At 42.7% G+C, this 23136-nt stretch overlaps 1 protein-coding gene across 3 annotated transcripts in view; it reads right to left on the reverse strand.

The window, feature by feature from the left end:
• cdk17 (cyclin dependent kinase 17) overlaps window positions 1-23136 on the reverse strand; it is a 193499-nt gene that overhangs the window by 67486 nt on the left and 102877 nt on the right. The window lies entirely within an intron of this gene.

The following is a 23136-nucleotide window of genomic DNA, read 5'->3' on the forward strand; positions in this document are numbered from 1 at the left end:
TCGTCTATATGACTTATAGGCCCCAAATAGTCAATGGTACTTAAGAGGAACAAATATGCCAGGAGACTGCAGACAGTTGCAAGACCAATAAGATTGGCACAGTAGGGAATTTTAGCGTTCCCAATATAAACTGGACTGTCATAGTGTTAGGGGCATAAATGGGTGGAATTTGTCAAGTGTATTCAGGAAAATTTCCTCAGACAATAATGTTGAGGACCCGAACAAGGGAGAGGGCAAAATTTTACCTACTTTTAGGAAATAGGGCAGGGCAAGTGTTGGTTTATGAGCACTTTGGGATTGGCGACAATAGTTTTTAGCTTTAAAGCAGCTAATGCAAAAGGACACGGTTGATCCACGCGTTAAAGTTCTAAATTGGTGCAAAGCCAACTTAGGTGGTATGCGCAAAGTTAGGTTGCTCGTGGGCAACTGGAAAGTGGGATGCATTTAGAAGCTCGCTTGTGAGAATTCAAGATATGCATGGTCCTGTCAGAGTGAATGGCAGGGCACAAAGGATTGAGGATTCAGGGATCATAAGGTCATATTCGGCCCATCAAGATTATTCCGTAATTCAATCATGGCTGATCTTAGTTTAGTTTAGAGATACAAGGCAGAAATAGGCCCTTTCGGCCCACCTGGTCCGTGCCGAGCAGTGATCCCCACACATTAACACTATCCTATACCCAATAGGGACAATTCTTTTTCACATTTACCAAGCCAATTAACCTACAAACCTGTACGTCTTTGGAGTGTGGGAGGAAACCGAAAATCTCAGGGAAAACCCACGCAGGTCACGGGGAGAACGTACAAACTCCGTACAGACAGCACCCGTAGTCAAGATCGAACCCAGGTCTCCGGCGCTGCGTTCGCTGTAAGGCAGCAACTCTACTGCTGTGCCACCGTGCTCTCTCTCCCTTCTACCCCATTCTCCTGCCTTCTCCCCATAATCTCTAACACCTGTACTAATCAAAAATCTATCCATTTCTGCCTTAAAAATATCCACTGACTTGCCCTCTACAGCCCAGGGTACTTAAGGAGGTGGCTCTAGAAATCATGGATGCATTGGTGATCATTTTCCAATGTTCTATAGATTCAGGATCAGTTCCTGTGGATTGGAGGGTAGCTAATGTTATCCCACTTTTTAAGAAAGGAGGGAGAGAGAAAACAGGAAATTACAGACCAGTTAGTCTGGCATCAGTGTTGGGGAAGATGCTGGAGTCAATTATAAAAGATGAAATTGCAGAGCATTTGGATAGCAGTAACAGGATCGTTCCGAGTCAGCATGGATTTACGAAGGGGAAATCATGCTTGACTAATCTTCTGGAATTCTTTGAGGATGTAACTAGGAAAATGGACAGGGGAGAGCTGGTGGATGTAGTGTACCTTGACTTTTGTGAAAGCCTTCGGCAAGGTCCCACCTAGGAGATTAGTGGGCAAAATTAGAGCACATGGCATTGGGGGTAGGGTACAGACATGGATAGAAAATTGGTTGGTAGACAGAAAGCAAAGAGTGGGGATAAATGGATCTCTTTCAGAATGGCAGTCAGTGACTAGTGGGGTACCCCAAGGCTCGGTGCTGGGACCGCAGCTATTTACAATATACATTAATGACTTGGATGAAGAAATTAAAAGTAACATTAGCAAATTTGCAGATGGCACAAAGCTGGGTGGCAGTGTGAACTGTGAGGAAGATGCTATGAGGTTGCAGGGTGACTTGGACAGGTTGTGTGAGTGGGCAGATGCATGGCAGATGCAGTTTAATCAATCACAATCACAATAAAACTTTATTAGCCAAGCATGTTTTGCAACATACGAGGAACTTCATTTGCCATACAGTCATAACAATAAAACGCAACAGGACACACAAAATACATTTTAACATGAACATCCACCACAGTGACTCCTCCACATTCCTCACTGTGATAGAAGGTGAAAAAAAAGTTCAATCTCTCCCTTCTTTGTCCTTCAGCAGTCAGGGGGTCTAACCTTCTGTTGATCTTAATCCCGTAGTCGGCGGCGAGCCTTCCTCGTCGGGGCGATCAAGCTCCTTCATCCGGGGGGGGGGGGGGAGGCGATCTCAGCTCCCCCACGCCGGCGATCTACCCCGGATCGGGACCAGTCGATCCTCGTGCAGCTTTTGGAGCTCCCGACCGGTCTCAACCCGAGACTGCAAGCTCCTGATGTTAAAGTCCACAGGCTGCATTGGAGCATCGATCCCAGGCAAGGGATCGCAGGCTCAGATGATAAGTCCACGCCCCCGCGGGAACTCAAGGCCAGTCCCAGGCAAGACCTCAAGTTCCATGATGTTAGGCCGTAGGGCAACCAGAGATACGATCGCATCGCAATCGCATCGCCGGCAAGGTAAGAGATTGAAAGAAAGTTTCCCCCGACCCCCTCTCCCACCACCCCCCCCCCCCCCCACATAAAACAAACCAGAGAACATTTACACAAACTTTTAAAACTTACCAAAAATAACAAAAAGAGTTTGAAAAGGACAGGCAGACTGTAGGCGAGGCAGCCATCGTGCGGCGCCCCCTGGTGGACAACTGTGGATAAATGTGAGGTTATCCACTTTGGTGGTAAGAATAGGAAGGCAGATTATTATCTGAATGGTGTCAAGTTAGGAAAAAGGGACGTACAAAGAGATCTGGGTGTCCAGTCACTGAAAGGAAGCATGCAGGTACAGCAGGCAGTGAAGAAAGCCAATGGAATGTTGGCCTTCATAACAAGGGGAGTTGAGTATGGGAGCAGAGGTCCTTCTGCAGTTGTACAGGGTCCTAGCGAGACTGCACCTGGAGTGCTGTGTGCAGTTTTGGCCTCCAAATTTGAGGAAGGATATTCTTGCTATTGAGGGCGTGCAGCGTAGGTTCACTAGGTTAATTCCCGGAATGGCGGGACTGTCGTACGTTGAAAGCCTGGAGTGACTAGGCTTGTATACACTGGAATTTAGAAGGATGAGAGGGGATCTTATTGAAATATATACGGTTATCAAGGGATTGGACACGTTAGAGGCAGGAAACATGTTCCCAATGTTGGGGGAGTCCAGAACCAGGGGCCACAGTTTAAGAATAAGGGGTAGTCCATTTAGACTTTTTCAGTCAGAGAGTTGTAAATCTGTCTCTGTTGTAAATTCTCTGCCTCAGAAGGCAGTGGAGGCCAATTCTCTGGATGCTTTCAAGACAGAGCTAGATAGAGCTCTTAAGGATAGGGGGCCGGGGGGTATGGGGAGAAGGCAGGAACGGGGTATGGTGGTGCCGGCTCGAAAGGTCGAATGTCCTACTCCTGCACCTATTGTCTATTGCGTATTGACTCTAAAATCTTACCAACCACCGAAGTCAGACTAACCGGCTTATAGTTCCCACTCGTCTGCTTTGCTCACTTCTTGGGCAGCGGGGTAACATTGATAATTTTGCAATCATCTGTCCCCCTGGAGGTGTATAGGTGATTGAACAACACACTTGAGGAAATCAGGAGTGCAAAAGGGGTATGAGATAGCTCTGGCAAATAGGATGTATGAGAATCCAATGGGATTTAAAGTAAATTAAGGGAAATAGAGTAATGATTTATGTGTGGAGCTGCAGGAGGTGGACAAGATAACCACTGAATGTTTCTCCTCCCATTTCACTGTGGGGAAAGACTTGAAGACATGGGAATGCGGGGAACGTTGATGATGATGATGATGTCTGGAGGACAGTTATTATATCGAGGAAATGCTGATGTCACAAGGCATATGAAGATGATAATGTATATCAAAGGACACTGGCGGAAGCTAGAGACAAAATTGCAGGAGTCCTGGCTGATAGAAGACTGGAGGAAGGTGTTGAGCCTCTGTTTAAGAACTGTTACAAAGAAAACACTGGGACCTATAAACCAGTAAGCTGAACATCTATGGTAGCAAAGTTTCGGGAGAGGTTTCTGAGAGATAAATTATTCATGTATTTGGAAAGACTGGTTGATTAAGGATAGATTAAGGATAGTCAGCCAGGTTTTGTGTGTGGAAAAAAGTGTTTCATGAATTTGAGTGAGTTTTTTGAATAAGTAACCCCCCAAGAATGTTCATGGGGGGCAGGGTCATAGACACAGTCTAAATGGACTTCAGCAAGTCCTTTCATTAAGTTCTGCATTGTAGGCAGCTCTGGAATGTTAGATCACATGGGATCCAGACAGAGCGATCTAACTTAATACAAAGCAAAAAAAAATGCTGGTAGAACTCTACGGGTCAGGCAGCATTTAAGGAGGGAATGGACAGGTGTTGTTTTGCGTTGAACCCTTCTTCAAACATGAATACAGAGTTGACTTAACAGTACGAAGCCAAGGGTGGTCGTGAAAGTCGCTGACTTTTTTTTCTCTAATTGTTTATATATATTTTTTACATCTTTCTTTTCTTTTCTTATTAAATGATCAACAATTTAAAAATATATATTTTTACAAAATATATCCTGATTGTTTTTAGACACAAAAAGCTAGAGTAACAGCAGGTCAGGCAGCATCTCTGGAGAAAAGGAATAGGTGACATTTCGAGTCAAGACTCTTCATCAGACTGAGGTTCTGTGGAAATGGAAATGAGAGATATAGACTGTGATATAGAGAAAGAGAACAAATCAATGGTAGATATTCAAAAGGTAATGATGATCAAAGAAAGATGGAGCCCACTGGTCCATTGTTGGCTGTTGGTTAAGTGATAACCAGTCATACAGACAGTGAAACTCAACAGGACGATAGTGAAACTACTACAACGACTAGGATGGGGAGGGACAGAAAGAGAGTGGAAGCCAGGGTTACTTGAAGTTAGAGAATCAATATTCATATGTTGGTTTGTAAACTGCCGAGACGAAATATAAGATGCTGTTCTTCCAATGTGCATTTGGCCTCAAAGGTCAGTATGGGAATGGAAAGGGGAGTTAAAATGTTTGGCAACCAGGAGATCACGTAGGACAAGGCGGACTGGGCGATGGTGTTCAGCGAAACGATTGCCCAGTCTACGGATGGTCTCGCCGATTTTTAGGAGTCCACACCTGGAATAGTGGATACAGTAGGTGAGATTGAAGGGGGTGCAAGTGAACCTCTGACTAACCTGAAAAGACGATCAGAGTCCCTGGACAGAGTCAAGTGAGGAGGAGTAGGGACAAGTGTTACATCCCCTGCAGTGCAGGGGAAGGTATCTGGGGAAGGGGTGGTTTGGGTAGAAAGAGGTGAGTTAACCAGGGAGTTGCGGAGGCAACGGTCTCTGTGGAAAGTGGTGGAGATGGGAAGATGTGACCAGTGGTGCAACCCCGTTGGAGGTGGCAACATTGTCGGAGGATTATGTGTTATATGCAACTGTGAAGGGGTGAAAAGCGAGGATTAGGGGGACCCTGTTCCTGTTGCGACTGGGGGGAGGGGATGCATGTGTGGAGCTGTGGGGTACTGAAGAGGCACATGAGGGAATCATCTATGATAAAAGAGGGGAACCTCCAGGACATCTTGGATGTCCTGGTATGGATCACCTCATCTTGGGCACAGTTGCGCCGTAGACAGAGGAATTGGGAGGAGGGGGATAGAATCTTTGCAGGAGGCAGGGTGAGAAGATGTGTAGTCTAGATAGTTGTGGGAGTCAGCAGGTTTATAATAGACGTCAGTCGATAGTCTATCTCCTGTAATGGAAACGGTGAGATTAAGAAAGGGGAGGGAGGTGTCGGAGATGGAAATTGGAAGTGCGGTTAATGAAGCCCGTACTACATGGGTGCAGGAGGTCGCCCCGATGCAGTCATCAATGTAGTGGAGATAGAGTTTGGGGATAGGGCCAGTGTATGCCCAGAACAGGGATTGTTTAACTTACCCAACAAAGAGGCAGACATAGCTGGGGCCCATGCGAGTGCCAAAGGCTGTGCTTTTGATTTGGAGAAAGTGGGAAGAGTCGAAGGAAAAGTTGTTGAGAGTGAGGACCAGCTCTGCCAGGCGGAGGAGAGTGAACCATTACTCCACTCCTATTTCTATTTGTCACCTTCTGAGGATATATCTGTATCACCTCTTGTTTTGAGGCTATCTTTTCAAGATGTTACAGTTTGCAATATTTAATTTCCCATTTTTCTGCATTGATGCCTCAATAATCCCTGCTATATTTAATTCCATACAAATAAGTTCCATAGTCCCCACTCATTTAAAAAAAAATGATTGATGTAGCTGACAAACTTATTAATTTAACCATCTTTACATGCCTGGTATTTAAAACTATATTCTCTCTCATATTCAGTCCTTATCATACAAAGGGGCTGGAATTTAGATGAGAATGCTTCAGTTGTGAATACCCTTAATCAAAACCCATTCTGAATACTGTATTCAATTTTGAACACCATACAGCCCACAATGTGTCAAACAGAGAATTGAAATCGAGGTCATTAAAATGATTAAGGGTTTTTATTAGGTATTAAGTACACTCAGATGGTTAAATCTCCTCATTCAGTGCAAGGGTATTAACTACTAATTAATGCAAGAAAGAGCAAAGAGAAGTGAATACAATTTTTTTGCATAAAACATTACTGAATCAGTTGACGCATTATCACAGGTGGCTACTAAGCAATGCCAGCTGTAAAATTTAACAGGGATGTTACAAAAACTTCAAGCGTAGTGAAATCTTATTTATTTCCCACAATGGCAATTTATACAACTGAATTCAATAAACCTTTCAATAGACAGTAAAACAAACATCTTGCAAACGTGGTTTTACTAAATTAGAACAAACACAATTATTGCTTGGTTAACAAACTTAATAGCAAAGAAAATGCCAATAAGCTGCAAATAATATTCAGAATTAGCTGATGGTTTTCAGGTTTGCATAGAACCTTATGGATTAAGTGAAAAATGTCAAGAGTCCCACAGAACAATCTGTAACTCAATGGGGGGAAATGAAGGGCAGCCACACGCAATGTAACACCAATGTTGGTGGTCTGGGGGCAAAAAAGGTTAGTCTTATGGAGTATGGTTGTCAATCAGTTCAGACAACAATGTGGTGATAGCATGAAGCAAGGACAAAATGAAATATGTTACCAGCAGGATATAAAACTCAGATGGACAAAAAAATTGAAAGAAAATACTATATTGAATTATTATTTCACAAAGAATGTTTCATTTTTATCATCCACATTCTTACATCTATCTAAAGCCTGGATAATCAAATCTATTTTTATGGAGTATAAAGCATATTCTGAAATAAACATGTTTATGAACAAAATAATTGATAGTAAAATAAAAACATTTTTAAAAAAGATTAAAATTAAACATAGTACAGAACAGATAAGTAATCAAAGGACATAGCAATAATTAAGTGAACAGTGATTGGCAGACTAGTTACTACCAGCAACCATAAATTTGTTATTTAAAGAGATGCGTAGCTTTTAAACTTAAATTGGCACTTTGAAATATTAACTTTTGAAAATATTCTATAACAGAGCATTGGAAGTGGATTAAACCTGCTTAATTTCCAGTTTTTGGTCAGATATGCTACAGTTAAAGCAAAAAGCCTGTCAGCAGACCAAAGCAGTATTAAAAAGGTACATAGCTGGATGCAGTTCACTGCAAAAAAAAGAGAAAGTATGCATAATAATAGAATGTACACAATGCAACTATTTTAGCACAGCCTTTAGAATATTAAATCATCAAGTACATAGCCATAAGGAAGCTATTGTTTAATGCGTATACAGATTAGTTAAAAAAATTCAAGACATCAAACTAAAAGGTTGAAATCAGATAAGGGAAGTTAATATTTGTTAAAATTTAAGTAAAGATTTTAAATTTCAATTCTGTTCTTCCAATAAAGAGGCAACAGATTTATGTGGCAGTGTGGACCATGGGGAGGATGCACAGGGACATTATATGGACAGGCAAAATAAATTGGCACGGCCACGGCAAATTAAATGCAATGTGGAAAACAGCAAGATCACCCATTGAGATAGATAAATTAGAAAGGTGGTGTATTTCTTAAATGGCTAGAGCCTCAGTAAGTTGAAATTTTAGATTGAAGACATTTAATGAGAATGCTCTTATGAAGGATGTTTGACCTGAAATGTTAACTCTGTTTCACTCTCCACAGACATTGCCTGACCTGTTGAGTGCTTCAAACATATAATGTTTTTACTTCAGATTTCCAGCTACTGCATTGATTTTTGATTTTCGTTTACTGAGAGATTGAAAGATTTTCAGATGACCATGGTGCTTCTATAGACAAATCCTGTGAAAGTTAACCTCGAGGTACAAAAATTAACTCGGAAGGCAAGTAATGTTTGTCTTTATTGCAAGAGGTTATTAGCATAATTATAGAGATTTATTATTTCAATTATAAAGGACCCTGAAGAGACCACAGATCTTACGTAAGGAAGGATAATACCTGTAACTCGAGGGTCACATAAATTCATACATTGACAGCAGGGCGAGTTTATCATAGAAGGAAAATTTAGGCAGACTGGGGCTATAATCTTTTGATCAGAAGAATGATTGGGGGATCTTATTCAGACAAAACAAGTTATAGAGTTTGGCAGGACAGATGCCAAGTTCATTCTCTTCCTGACTGGGATTTCAAGATTAAGGTGCAGAAATCATAACAAGATGTCACAGTCTCATAATAATAGGGCTACAATTCAGGACAGCGATGTAAAAAAATCTTTTCAGCAGAATAGTAATTAATTCTCTATCCAAAAGGGCTATGGAAGCTCAGTGGTATCCAGACAGACGGATACAGTGCCCTCCATAATGTTTGGGACAAAGAACCATCATTTATTTATTTGCCTCTGTACTCCCCAATGTGATATTTGTAATAGAAAAAAATCACATGTGGTTAAAGTGCACATTGCCAGATTTTATTAAAGGCCATTTTTATACATATAGAAACATAGAAAATAGGTGCAGGAGTAGGCCATTCGGCCCTTCGAGCCTGCACCGCCATTCAATATGATCATGGCTGATCATCCAGCTCAGTAACCTGTACCTGCCTTCTCTCCATACCCCCTGATACCTTTAGCCACAAGGGCCACATCTAACTCCCTCTTAAATATAGCCAATGAACTGGCCTCAACTACCTTCTGTGGCAGAGAATTCCACAGAGTCACCACTCTCTGTGTGAAGAATTTTTTTCTCATCTCGGTCCTAAAAGACTTCCCCCTTATCCTTAAGCTGTGACCCCTGGTTCTGGACTTCCCCAACATCGGGAACAATCTTCCCGCATCTAGCCTCTCCAACCCCTTAAGAATTTTATATGTTTCAATAAGATCCCCCCTCAGTCTTCTAAATTCCAGCAAGTATAAGCCTAGTCTATCCAGTCTTTCTTCATATGAAAGTCCTGCCATCCCAGGGATCAATCTGGTGAACCTTCTCTGTACTCCCTTTAAGGCTAATTTTGGTTTCACCGTGTAGAAATTACAGCTGTGCTTATACATAGTCCCCTCATTTCAGAGCATCATAGTGTTTGGGACACACGGGTTCACAGGCGTTTGTAATTGCTCACGTGTGCTTAATTGCCTCGTTAATGCAGGTAATAATAAGGGGTTAATAATAAGAGAGCTCTCGGCACCTAGTCTTTCCTCCAGTCTTTCCATCACCTTTGGAAACTTTTATAGCTGTTTATCAACAAGGGCCAAAGTTGTGCCAATGAAAGTCAAAGAAGCCATCATGAGACCAAGAAACAAGAATAAAACTGTTAGAGACATCAGCCACACTTAGGCTTACCAAAATCAACTGTTTGGAACATCATTAAGAAGAAAGAGAGCACTGGTGAGCTTACTAATCGCAAAGGGACTGGCAGGCCAAGGAAGACCTCCACAGCTGATGACAAAATAATTCTCTCTATAAAAAGAAAAATCTATAAAAAGAAAACACCTGTCTGACAGATCAGAAACACTCTTCAGGAGTCAGGTGTAGATTTGTCAATGATCACTGTCCGCAGAAGACTTCATGAACAGAAATACAGAGGCGACACTGCAAGGTGCAAACCACTGGCTAGCTGCAAAAATAGGATGGACAGGTTACAGTTTGCCAAGATGTACTTAAAAGAGCAACCAACCACAGTTCTGGAAAAAGGTCTTGTAGACAGATGAGACGAAGATCAGAGTGATGGCAAGAGCAAAGTATGGAGGAGAGAAGGAACTGCCCAAGATCCAAAGCATACCACCTCATCTGTGAAACACAGTGGTGGGGGTGTTATGGCCTGGGGATGTACGGCTACTGAAGGTACTGGTTCACTTATCTTCATTGATGATACAACTGTTGATGGTAGTAGCATAATGAATTCTGAAGTGTATAGACACATCCTATCTGCTCAAGTTCAAATAAATGCCTCAAAACATTGGCCGGCAGTTCTAAATTCAGAATCAGAATTACCTTTATTTGTCATCCAAAAAACAGGTCTTTTGGATGAGATTTCATCAACCAGTCCAACAATAGAGCAATAAAATAAGCAAATTACACAACCCCAACCAACACAAAACACAAAACAAAAAGAAACATCCATCACAGTAAGTCTCCTCCAGTCCCCTGCTCACTGTGATGGAAGGCCAGAATGTCTTTTCTCTTCCCCTGCCGTCTTCTCCCGCGGTCAGGCTGTTGTACTTGCCACGTTCCAGGCCACGTCGGACGGTGAAAGGTCCGCAGTGGACCGACCCAAGCCCCGCGATCCGGTGCGGGCGAAGACGCTGCCACTGTTGCTGCACGTCGGGGCAGTCGTGGCTCCTGACATTGAAGCCCCCGCCAAGCAGAAAAAAATCCCGCGGCCTATTTCAGGCCGCACCGGACGGTGAAATGACAGCGGCGGGCCGACCCAAGCCCCGCGATCCGGGGCGGGCGAACACACTGCCGCAGCTCCTGATGTCGGCATCCACGCGGCCCGAGCCGAAGCCTCCGAGGCGAGTCGCAGCCGCTCCCGCAGCCTCCGATGACAGCCGGCTCCGCTGATGGTGAGTCCGGTCCGCGGGCTCTGCGAACCAGAGCCCCAGGTGGTCCCAGGTGGAGGCCGCCAGCTCCAGGAGTTTGGCCGATGGTAGGCCGCAGCAGGAACGGAGACACGACCCAGAAAAAAGGTTGGGTCTCCGTTCGGAAGGGACAAATTTACAATTTTACAGTCCCCCCCCCCCCCACACACACACATTGTACACAACCACAAAAAAAACACGACATCACATCTACAATTAAGACAAAAAAAACAACAAAAACACAAAGACAAACGGACCGCAGATAAGCCGCAGCTGCTAGGGCAGCGCCGCCATTCATTCAACAGCAAGACAATGATTCCAAACATACCGCTAAAGCAACAAAGGAGTTTTTCAAAGCTAAAAAATGGTCAATTCTTGAGTGGCCAAGTCAATCACCCGATCTGAACTCAATTGAGCATGCCTTTTATATGCTGAAGAAAAAACTGAAGGGGACTAGCCCCCAAAACAAGCATAGGCTTAAGATGGCTGCAATACAGGCCTGGCAGAGTATCACCAGAAAGGATACCCAGCAACTGGTAATGTCCATGAATGGTAGACTTCAAGCAGTCATTGAATGCAAAGGATATGCTTCTTGCGTTTGAGGCAGCAGAAATTATGTAACGTCCACCAGGCGCTGTAGCCAGTGCAATGTGCTGTTGTCGAGGGCCGTGTGGTCTACCCCTCCACCAGAGGGACGGAGGACAGTGCAGTCGAAAATGCCGTGCTGCTCTGTTTGCTGGTCTGCTCCACACACGCAGGCTGCTGATGAACGCAACCCCCAACGATGCATGTTGGCGTTAAACCGGCCGACCCCTGTGCGGGGCCGGGTTCAGGGCGACCCACTCTTTGCGGGGTGTGTCCGAGCCGGGTGGGGCTGTGGTGTTCAGTGCGACAGTGAATTGAGGTGGTCGCGATGTCTGTTCCCAGCAGGTTCACCATGCTCCTAGTATGTTGAAACTGGAGCCACAGACGGTCGCATCACGGGTGAAAGGGTGACGAGATGACAGGCGTTGAGGTCCCAGTTGCTGTGAATCCTGGGCGAGGTGGTGCAAAGGATGTTTGGCGTCCGATGGAGCCTTGCACACCAGCCTATGAGTGAAGAACTCTCTGCGAAGCTTGGCGGGTGCGATACCTGCGAGCACCGGCAGGAGACAGAGACAGCAGAAGCAGAAACAGAAAAAAAAGGATATGCAACAATATTCTAAGCATGACTACTTTCATTTAGATGATATTGCTGTGTCCCAAACATTATGGTGCCCTGAAATGGGGGGACTATTTATAAACGCTACTGTAATTTCTACATAGTGAAACCAAAATGTGTAAAAATGGCCTTGATTAAAATCTGACAATGTGCACTTTAACCACATGTGATTTTTTCTCTTACAAATCTCAAATTGTGGAGTACAGAGGCAAATAAATAAATGATGGGTCTTTGTCCCAAACATCATGGAGGGCACTGTAGAATTTCAGATGTAAAGGGATAAAGAGATCAGTGCAGGAAGAGAGCCAACGTCAAGGATCAACCATGAGCTCATTAAATGGCAGAACACAAGGGACTGAATGATTAGGTCCTGCTTCTACTTTTTGCTTTGTTAAAAAGCCTCAAGTTTCTTTTATTGAGAACTGTTAATATTGTACCAATTTGTAATAAAGAACACAACCTATAATTCTGCTGAAGATTAAATCGCTTCCATCGTGATTTTGGTTGCAATCTGAACATTCTTGTCAGAAAAGGCTAACAATTCCCATCAAATGATTTCAATGTTGGTTAGGCAAAGCCTATAGCAATTTTTCAATGTACAATGAACTGAATGTACTAAAACATACAATCTTGCTTTGCTGAATTTGTATTTACAGCATCAAGCCCACTCATCCCACACAGCACCCATATCACTTATCCCATGTGTTTATTTTTACCTCATCCCACTCAAGTTCTATGTAAATGCTGCTGCATATTTAAGATACTTCAAAGCATTTACAAAATCCTTTACAATTATGTTTTATATTTCAAAGAAGAATTCTTTAGTTCTTACAATATCCAAGAATCCCAGTAGCAACTGGCACTTCATTCTACAAGGGAACAATAATGCACTTTCAACAACTTGAGCTAATTTAAAAATTACAGCAGGAGATGGGAGCATGAAGCCAATGCCAGAAAATCTACAGGAAAATATTCTTAATTTTATGAAATACAGTATCACCCCAAAAAGAAACACATCGATAAATATTTGCACATTTCTATAAATATGTTGAATGGGTGAGTTGCATAGAGGAAACAAAGTGTAACTGCATTAGGAAAAAACAAATTTGTTCTCATCATGAACACTATTTAAAAATTTTTTTATTCATGGCATTGTCATTCACTTTAAATAGTTATGATAAATTCAAAGAGAGGGTCACTTAAATCCATCAGCCAGGAATCTGCAGAACCTTTACAGAAGTCACAGTTTGAAGGCAGAAAGATTGGTTTGTGCTTGAAATATCTCAGTTTGCACTGGTTTTAATGTTTGTTCAAAGCTAGAGAAATTGTCATAAAACTGGTTTTATTATTCACCCAGAAGCATAATGGCAGATCAACTTTCACTTAAAGCTTAATTTTATTTTATCCTCACTGACTAATCATAGCAAATTCAATGGGTTACTGACAGTATAACAGTAACTTAGAAAATATTTGTTGATTGACCAAGTGCACACATCAAAAGGAGAGCTTCAAAATGCTGAAACTTAATACCTACCGGTTCTGATTTTTCTTTCCTTTGCTCAAGATATTCCATGGATTTTGCATTAAAGGTTTCTGCTGAGTAATGCTGCATTCTGAATCCGTTACTAGCAGAATATTTATTTCTTCCCAGAATATTTGTTTCTACCCAGCTGTTATCAGGCAACTGAAATCATCCTATCACAACTAGAGAGCAGTCCCGAACTACTATCTGCCTCATTGGTGGCCCTCGGTCTACCTTTGTTCGAACTTTACTGGCTTTATCTTGTACTAAACGTTATTCCCTTATCATGTATCCATACACTGTAAATGATTCGATTGTAATCATGTATTGTCTTTCCACTAACTGGTTAGCACGCAACAAAGCTTTTCACTGTACCTCGGTACATGTGACAATAACCTAAACTAAACTATTTGCCCTCTATTATTCTTCTTCATCCTCCACTATATGTACTCCTCCAAGGAAATAGGGTATAATTAACAAGATGTATTTCTCTCTTCCAGTGCACAACAGGAGTATGCAATTGTATCACATCAACAAGCTTGTCGCTACCTATCGAAGCATTCCCAGAGTTCTTTCTGAAAATTCCAGCACACTTTGAGTCATAATCATAGAGTGATACAGCATGGAAACAGGCCCACCAGCCAAACTTGCCCACACCGGCCAATATGTCCCAACTACACTGGTCCCATCTGCCCGCGTTTGGTCCATATCCCTCCAAACCTGTCCTATTCATGTACCTGTCTCTTAAACATTGGGATAGTCCCAGCCTCAACTACCTCCTCTGATAGCTTGTTCCATACACCCACCACCCTTTGTGTGAACTTGTTTCTCACTTTCCCAGTTCTGCTGAAGAATCTTGACCTGAAATGCTAACTCTATTTCTCTCCCTCGTCACAAATGCTGAATGACCTGTTCATTATCACAGGCTTGTGTAGGAAGGAACTGCAAATGCTAGTTTAAACCGATAATAGACACAAAAAGCTGGATTAATTCAGCGGGTTAGAAAAGGAATAGGTGAAGTTCTGGGTCGAGACCCGTCTTCAGAGTCTGTTACCTGGTCAGTTACCAAGTAGCTACTCCAGCTTTTTGTGTCTGTCTTCAGTATCATAGGCTTGTTCTGTTTTTCAATTCAGGTTTTCCACAACTTGATATTGCTCAATGCAATGCTTAATGATTAGGCTACATCTAAATTATTTAATATTATTCCCATATACAAACATTAATAACAGGTAAGGCACAAAATGTTGGAGTAACTCATTGCATTTCTGGAGAAGATGGACAAGTGACGTTTCGGGCCGTTGAGAGAAAAATGTTGTTCAGTTGAAGTATTATATGCCAATAATAAATTTACAAATAGATAAAATGGCCCTTTGCATGCTAGGCTCTACGCTTTTTATGGCAACTAAGCTCCAGCCGAGTCAAGACAATCTAACAATGAGAAATTGTTGCTTTGGAAAAAAACATTGATGTGATATGCAATGGGTAAAGCACCAATGACATTAATGTTCAGCTGCAGTATTATAACAGGTAGATAAAATATATTTTTTAGCCAGCTCATAACTGTGAAGTAAACATCAGTTAATTAAACATTTTCTTTACATATCTGATTTAACTGTTTTCAATGAGCTACTGAGAGCAATTAAAGTCAGTCTACTTTATTACCAGATATTCTTAAAGTCAGTCATTTAAAATCATCGTTATTGCATTTATAACATCAATTTGCATTACTTATTGTTATTTTTATATTCAGTAAAAGTTTATAAAATAAACAGTCACAATTTTTCCTTGCAGATGATAAAAATATAAGTAATCGGAAATGCTGCCAGCTTCAGTAAAATCAAACTAAAAGTTTGGACAACACGTAGAATAAATCCAAATTGTTGACCAAAGAAATACTCCATAAAAATGCTGCAACAGAAATGGCAAGAACACACATGAAAAAAATAGCTTGAGTTTTGTTTTTTGGGGATAGCATTTTATACTAAGGTGGCACCAGAGATCCATGAAGTGGATCTATCACCATCCATTATAATCCTTCCACTCTTTTATATCTCTTTATTAAATTTAAGTCTATCAGGATTACCAACTATACTAACAGTATTCTCTTTAATCTTCTTACAGGTTTCTTGATAAATTTAGCGCCAAGTTGCACCAGGTTCTCGTTCTCACCTAGCAAACAGCTAACAATGGCATGTTTCCTTTATCATCATTACTTTTTTGCATACCTTTCATTCATTTGTTCTATATAGAAAAATAGGTGCAGGAGTAGGCCATTCAGCCCTTTGAGCCAGCAGCACCATTCAATATGATCAGAGCTGATCATCTAAAATCAGTACCCCGTTCCTGCTTTTACCCCATATCCTTTGATTCCTTTAGTCCTAAGAGCCCAATCTAACTCTCTCTTGAAAACATCAATGAATTGGCCTCTACTGCCTCCTGCGGCAGAGAATTCTACAGATTCACAACTCTCTGGGTGAAATGTTATTTCCTCATCTCAATCCTAAATGGTCTACCCGATTCTTAAACTGTAACCCCTGGTTCTGGACTCCCCCAACATCGGGAACATTTTTCCTGCATCTAGTCTGTCCAACCCTTTAAGAATTTTATATGTCTCTCTACATCGTCTATATCTCACATTTTCCTTCCCCCTGGCTAGGCTGAAGAAGGGTCTTGACCCGAAACGTCACTCATTTCTTCTCTCCAGAGATTTTGCCTGTCCTGCTGAGTTACTCCAGCATTTTGTATCTATCTTCAATGAGGTGTTCTTGTACACAAATCATTGACAGCTATAACTAGCTACAGGTCCAGCACCCCCTCAACCGGAAGTGCCGGCTCCTCCTTAGCTGATGACCTGAACTCTTTTTGCGCACGGTTTGAGACGGGTAACACCACCAGCTCGCCGTCTAAAAACAGCACCGAAGGGGCGCTGGCTAGCGAGGCTGGAGGGGGATCCACCGCCGGGGATGTGCACACATTCTCGGTGCCCGAGCATGAGGTGAGGTGGGCTCTGACGCGTGTGAACACGAGGAAAGCTGGAGGCCCAGATGGTATATCTGGGCGAGTACTAAAGTCTTGTGCTACTCAGCTTGCTCCAGTGCTCACCACAATATTCAACCCCTCCTTGGCAAAGTCCGTGGTCCCTGCATGCTTCAAAAGATCCATCATTGTACCGGTGCCAAAGAACGCCTCTCCAGCGTGTTTAAATGACTACCGACCGGTGGCCCTCACCTCGGTTGTCATGAAATGCTTTGAGAAGCTAGTCAAGAAGCACATCTGCGCCCTCCTTCCTCGCAACCTAGACCCACTACAGTTCGCATACCGTCCGAACAGGTCCACGGATGATGCGGTCTCCCAGGTTCTACACACCGCTCTCTCTCATCTGGACAGCCAAGGGGGCTATGCGAGGATGCTGTTCATTGACTTTAGTTCAGCATTCAACACAATAGTCCCCAGCAGACTGGTTGAGAAGCTGCTGGAACTGGGGCTTAGCACACCTCTGTGTGCCTGGGTCCTGGACTTTCTCACTGCCAGGCCCCAAGTGGTCAGGATGGGGGAACACACATCTAGCTCCCTCACCCTGAACATAGGATCCCCCCAGGGCTGCGTCCTTAGCCCCCTACTGTACTCCCTGTACACACATGACTGTGGGGCCAGGTTCAGCTCAAACTCCATCATCAAGTTTGCTGATGACACTGTGGTGGTGGGCCGGATCTCCAACAACGATGAGAAGGCCTACCGGGAGGAGGTGGCTGATCTGGCACTCTGGTGTTAGGACAATAGCCTCCTCTTGAATGTCACTAAAACAAAGGAGCTGATTGTGGACTTCAGAAGGCTAAACATCCAAGGACGTACACGCCACTCGAGATAAATGGGTCTATTGTGGATAGGGTGAGCAGTTTCAAATACTTGGGAGTCCGCATCGCAGAGGATCTGACGTGGGCAACGCACATTGCCGCACTGGTGGGTAAGGCTAAGCAGCGCCTTTACCACCTTAGACAACTGAGGAAATTCAGAGTGTCACTGAGGATCCTTCATTGCTTCTACTCTGGGGCTGTAGAGAGCATCCTGTCCGGCAACATTACAGTCTGGTTTGGGAACAGCTCTGCCCAGGACAGGATGGCCCTGCAGAGAGTAGTGCGTTCGGCAGAACGCACCATGGGAACTACACTCGTCCCCCTGCAGGACCTATACATCAGGAGGTGCAGATCCAGAGCAAGCAAGATCATGAGGGACCCCTGCCACCCCAGTAACGGACTGTTCCAGATGCTCCGATCGGGCAAACGCCTCCGCTGTCACGCTGTGAAAACGGAGAGGATGAGACGGAGCTTCTTCCCACAGGCCATCAGGACTGTCAACTTTTATAACCCCAGAGACTACATTTTTGTCGACACTTTTTGTGCTATGTTTAGTAACTTATTAACTTTATTTATATGCTGTAACTGTAATTCTTTTTGTGCACAACCCGCAGGCATTGCCACTTTCATTTCACTGCACATCGAGTATGTGTATGTGACAAATAAATTTGACTTGAAATTTGACTTGACAGAGATCGAGAACACTAAGCCTGTATTCTCTGGAGTTTAGAAGATCGAGAGATCAGCTGATTGAAAGTCACACAATTCTAACAAGGCAGATGATATTAGCGTAGATGGGTGTCACAGTCAGCATGGATGAGGTGGGTCAAAACGTCCCATAGTTGTGCTGTATGATTTTATGTCGATGGATACAGAAAGAAAGTTTCCCTTGGCTGAGGAATCTAGGCAATAAGACATTTAAGAGTGAAATGAGAAAAATATTTCATCATGCAGAAATCTTTGGAAATCTCTACCCTGGAGGTCGGTGGAAACTCGGCCATCGTTAATTGAAAATAGAGATCAATTTATTTCTGGGAATCATTTCTAGGGATAATGTGGGTAACATTAAACTGAAATAGAAGATATGCCATGATCTTCATGATTTCAGAGTAGGCTTAACGGGTCAAATGGCATGCTGCTGCTCCCAGTTTCTTAAACTAAAGGCTGTGATCCCAACTCTTATTGGTCCCACCCAGCAGCACTCCCTCCTTTCAATCTCAGAAAAGCAGATACTCTTCAGCAGCAGGAAAGAACAACAAAGGCTTTTCCCCAGGAAGCAAATTGCACTTAAAGAAAAAGCAAGACTTTTCACACTTAAGTACACATATTTAGCAGTCCTCTGGCCTATCCAGAAATGAACATCTATCCCCAAGATTGCATAAATCAGCAGGGACTGTGATAACAACTTCAATTTCAAGGCAGTTGGGAATTTGGTGATGCAAATATTGAGGGATACAAAAAAATATCATGGTTGCATCAAACAGCTATTACTTTGTGCTACAATGTGTAAAATAACCCACAACATTGAATCCATAAACAAAAGAATAATGAAAAATATATAGTTCATCAATATCATGAATGATTGCGATCAATTGTGATAGAAAACAAAAAGCTTTCCACATCGGGCATCCAGTGTCAGCATGTATTCCACCTTAGGAACAATGCTGACAGATATAGCTCTCATATACATGCTCAATACCAGAGGAGCATCTCTTAAAATAACCAATTTGAAATTTTCAAAATTAAATTTTTGTTAACCTCTAGGTCCTTCACATTAGTTAGTAATTTACTATCATTTACTATCAAACAGAAAAGCCGGAAATCCCCAGGACCGGACAATGTTTCCCCCTCTATCCTCAAGCTCTGTGCCGAACTGGCACGGATCTACACAGACATTTTCAACCAGTCCCTGCAAACCTGCACTGTCCCTGCCTGCTTCAAGGTCTCCACTATTGTCCCTGTACCCAAAAAGACAAGGATCACTGGTCTTAATGACTACAGGCCTGTCACACTGACCTCTGTAGTCATGAAGACCTTTGAAAGACTTGTGCTGGCCCAGCTGAAAAACATCACAAACCCCCTGCAGTTTGCTTACAGGGTCAATAGATCAGTGGATGACGCAGTCAACCTAGGCCTGTACTCCATCCTCCAGCACCGAGACGGCAAGGGGACCTATGCCAGGATTTGTGGACTTTAGCGCTGTATTTAACACCATTGTGCCAGAGCTTCTACACTCCTAACTCTCCCAGTTGACTGTGCCTGAACCCCTCTGTCAATGGATCATCAACTTCCTGACAGACAGGAAGCAGCATGTGAGGATGGGAAAGCACATCTCAGACCCGCAGACCCTCAGCATAGGAGCACCGCAAGGCTGCGTACTCTTCCCTCTCCTATACTCTCTCTACACCAACGACTGCACCTCCACAGACTCCTCTGTCAAGCTCCTCAAGTTTGCGGATGACACTACCCTGATTGGACTGATCCAGGATGAGGAGGGATCTGCCTACAGACAGAAAGTGACACAGCTGGCGTCCTGGTGCCCTCACAGCAACCTGTAGCTCAATGCTCTTAAAACAGTGGAACTAATTGTAGACTTTCGAAGAGCTCCCCCTCCCCTCCCCCCACTCACCATCAACAACACCACAGTCACATCTGTGGAGTCATTTAAGTTCCTTGGAACCATCATCTCCAGGGACCTTAAATGGGGGGGGGGGGGGCACCATCGACTTCACAGTCAAAAAGGCCCAACAAAGGATGTACTTCCTGCGGCAACTGAGGAAACACAATCTGCCACAGGCAATGATGGTCCAATTCTACACTGCTATCATTGAGTCTGTCCTCACCTTCTCCATCAGAGTCTGATTTGGCTCAGCTACCAAGCACGACATCCGGAGGCTGCAACGGATTATTCGATCAGCTGAGAAGGTTGTTGGCTGCAACTTTGACGAACTGTACCCTATAAGAACCAGGACGCGAGCGGGCAACGTTATCTCAGACCCCCCTCACCTTGGCCACCAAATCTTTGAAGCACTTCCCTCTGGAAGGCGACTCCGGACTGTCAAAGCAGCCACAGCCAGACATAAAACAGTTTTTTCCACGAGTAGTAGTTCTACTCAATAACGAAAGTCTGTAGTGTCTTTTTTGCACTGGTTTATTTTCACCCACATGTTTAGACCGTAATGTTGTATCCTTATTGTTTTGATGTGTTTATGCTTTATTCTCAATTGTTAACTGTATGTTTGTGTTGTCATTTGTGAGCGGAGCACCAAGGCACATTACTTGTATATGCACATACTTGGCCAATAAACTTATTCATTTTGTGCTAAGCTATGAACAGTTCTTCACTATGTATTCAAACTCAGTGGAAACTGGGAAAATAATGTTTCATAGCTTGTACAACTGAAATGAAAACAAGGCTGCAAAGTGACCCCACTGTCCATCAGTTGGCATTACAAGCAATTGTATTATTTTAAACTTAAAATATACTTTTGCCCTTTTAAAAATATTTCCTTCACTTCAATCCCGTGGAGAGTTTCAACCACCCCGACACAGGAGTTTCGATCATCCCGACGGGAGCTTTGATTGTCGGCGGCTTTGATCGCCCCGACTGTGGATGGTTTGAATGCCCAGCCCGCAGAACAAGAGGAAGAAGTTTGAACTTTATTGCCTTCCATCACAGTGAGGAATGTGGAATCCCCTGTGATGGATGTTTATGTTAACTTTTATGTGGTTGTGTGTCTTGTTGCTTTTCACTTAGTATGGCTGTATGGTAACTCAAATTTCACTGTCCCTTAATTGGTACATGTGACAATAAACTGACCTTGAAACCTTAAACCTTAATTATTTACTTGCTGCGCAATAAAAATATTCTCTTTATTGTCTATGAGATATGAACTCTTCTGGAACAAAAACAAACAAGCTGAAACTCCTAATGAAGCACCCATGTCAGATATTATTACGATCTGCCTACTTAGACTTTGGTTATTTTCCAATTACACTTAATATTTTATTTACACCCCCTCCCCCTTTGCGGCATAGTTTATATTTTGGAAGTGCTACTAGTTTAATGCAGTGGCGATTATGTAATCTATTTAATGACTATTTTAGATGACAAAAATACCAACGTGACCATTTTTAAGGCAAAACAGGGTTTGTACAGAACTAAATTCTAACATTGATTTTCTTATTCGTGTTTCCACATATCACTAATTGTCTACATATTACACCCCTGATTTCTTAAGATTTTTATGATATTTATTATCAGATGAAAGTTCCTTTGACATAGACTGAACTAACATGTTCATTTTTTAAAAATGGAAATAGTTAATAATCAAACAATATTGGCAAGGTATAATTTATGCTTAATTTGTTTGAGTGTTGTTTGAGTCCATATACCTGTGATACTGCAGAAAACAGAATTTTAATTGCATCTGTACCTCACCGGATTGTACACATGACAATAAACTCAACCAAGACTGAGACTAAGACTAAGACAGTGGATGTACCAGTCCACGTAGAAAATTAACAGTCTTCTATGCTGGGTTTCATTCCCCACACTTGTGCTGCTTCCACTTTGGTGAATAAAATTAAATACTTTTTGTACACCATCATAAACTACCATCCAAAACAGTCTACTTGCACGTCACATTTTGTACTTACTTATACTTCAGTTAAATGTCTTCTAAACCTCTGCCGCCCCCAAAACTTTGCTCCTTAAACCAGACACTCCTAGAACATTTTATTAATGATGTTGCATAATGACTCAAAAAATGCAATGGTATTTATTGAAGAAAGAGTAATAAAACCAATATATTCTAATACTTTAGGTTAAAGCTTTGGCATCCAGTACATTAAACGTAAAATAAGGGACAGCGACATGACTGCAAAATACAGACTTTAGGCAGATCACAACCACAGTCCTATGCACCATGGCATTACGATCAAACATACTTCTGGGATACTCAACGTGTCAAGGTGCATATGTAGAGGCATCAGGATACATGCTCTCAACCTAATCCTCTACTATCCATCTGCCTCCACAGATGCTGCTCGACACATTGAGTTCCTCCAGCCATTTGCAGAGCGGAGTGCTGACTCCAGGTTGGAGATGAGTTTGTTTGGGATAATGGTATTGGAAGCAGAGCTTTCGTAAGTTGGGTTCATAACCTGGAGGGGACCAGTGCGCTTCTTTATCGGTTTTGGGTTGCAAATAGTAGGGCATTAGAATATAGAATAGTACAGCACAGGAAAAGGCCCTTTAGCCCATGATATCTGTGTTGACCATAATGTAAATTTAAACTAATCCCATTTTGTCACACATGGTCTGTATTCTTCCATTTCCTGCCGATTTACGTGTATTGTTTAAATGCCTCTTCAATGTTCTTAGCATATCTGCTTCCACATCTCCCCTGGTCACATATGCCAAGACCTACTAATCTCTGTGTAAAAATTACCTTGCAACAAAAATCTCCTTTAAAGTTTCTTCCTTCTAAGGCGATGCGCCTCTGAGTATTTGACATTTCCACCTTTGGAAAGGAAACTGACTATCCACCCCAATCCATGTCTCAAATAATTTTATATACTTCCATCAGGTTGTCATCCAGCTTCTGACAGGCCACTGGGCGCAAT

The sequence above is a fragment of the Rhinoraja longicauda genome, chromosome 23, assembly GCF_053455715.1.
Source record: "Rhinoraja longicauda isolate Sanriku21f chromosome 23, sRhiLon1.1, whole genome shotgun sequence".
In the NCBI taxonomy this organism is placed as follows: Eukaryota; Metazoa; Chordata; class Chondrichthyes; order Rajiformes; family Arhynchobatidae; genus Rhinoraja; species Rhinoraja longicauda.